This window comes from Brachypodium distachyon, chromosome 4 (assembly GCF_000005505.3).
Source record: "Brachypodium distachyon strain Bd21 chromosome 4, Brachypodium_distachyon_v3.0, whole genome shotgun sequence".
NCBI lineage: Eukaryota > Viridiplantae > Streptophyta > Magnoliopsida > Poales > Poaceae > Brachypodium > Brachypodium distachyon.
Window position 1 is genome coordinate 32,921,429 of NC_016134.3, and position 1,135 is coordinate 32,922,563.

Sequence of the window (1,135 nt, forward strand, 5' to 3'; positions counted from 1 at the left end):
ACAGTCATTTTATTACGAAGTTCAGTGTCATAATAGTACAGTTTATGCATCACAGAAGGTTGACACAAAAAATCAGCCAGCGGAATAGAAGATACAAAAAATGCCTATGCATCATGTAGCTAGAATTCTACTAATGGACCGCCATCCATCCCGACTGAAGATATCCCGAATAACCGTCTCCAGACGGTTGCACCCAGTATCCAAAAGCTCCCGTTGGTCCACAAGGAGCAGATAAGACCACAAACGGATCTAGTGAGTGGCCCTGTAGATGACCTGCAGAAAATTAACCACTCTAGTCTTGTTAAAGACAATATCATTTCGGCAGTTCCAAATAGCCCAACAAAAAGAGAAACTCCCACCCGAATTGAGCTTTTAGTTTTTTATCAACACCGTCCAACCAATTTCTAAACATATTTGTGACATTGGTTGGAGGTGGCAAATTAAAAGATACATGAACAATTCGCCACACAAGACGAGCATATGGACATGTTATAAACAAGTGATGAATAGTCTCTTCTAATCCGCAAAATCAACATTGTTTACACCCACCCCAATTACGCTTAGCAAAATTGTATTTGGTCAACAGCACTTTTCTATAGAGAAACCACATAAAAATCTTGATTTTCAAAGGTATTTTAATCTTCCATAAATAATTGTGAGGAAAAACAGCATGCCCATCCATTAAGTCTCTATACATAGATTTAACCGTGAATACCCCAGTGGTATTAAGTTTCCAGGTAAAAAAATCTGGATCGGCAAAAAGGCGAACCATCGTTAAGCGGTGGACTCACTACTACTCCCTCCGTTTCGGTATAGGGGGCTGATCTCTAAAATGGGCATAACCAAGGCCAAATCAATCTCTTCGTTGCCCAAAATTTTGCGCTTCAATGCAGCCAATTAACAGGCGTGCTTTTAGATGTGATAAATGGCGCATCATTAACTGCCCGCTAAAAGAAAATCCACGGAATTGGGCTTAGCCCATTCACCTGCCAAAAGAATTAAAGGCCGAGCGTGTTTCTAGGAGGTGCATGGCAACTGATTGGCGCGATTGCAGGAGTAGAGGAGGAAAGGAATAACTACCCTCGTAATTGCAGTATTGGACCTCGGGAGGAAAACAGAAATCGTAGAGGAACAT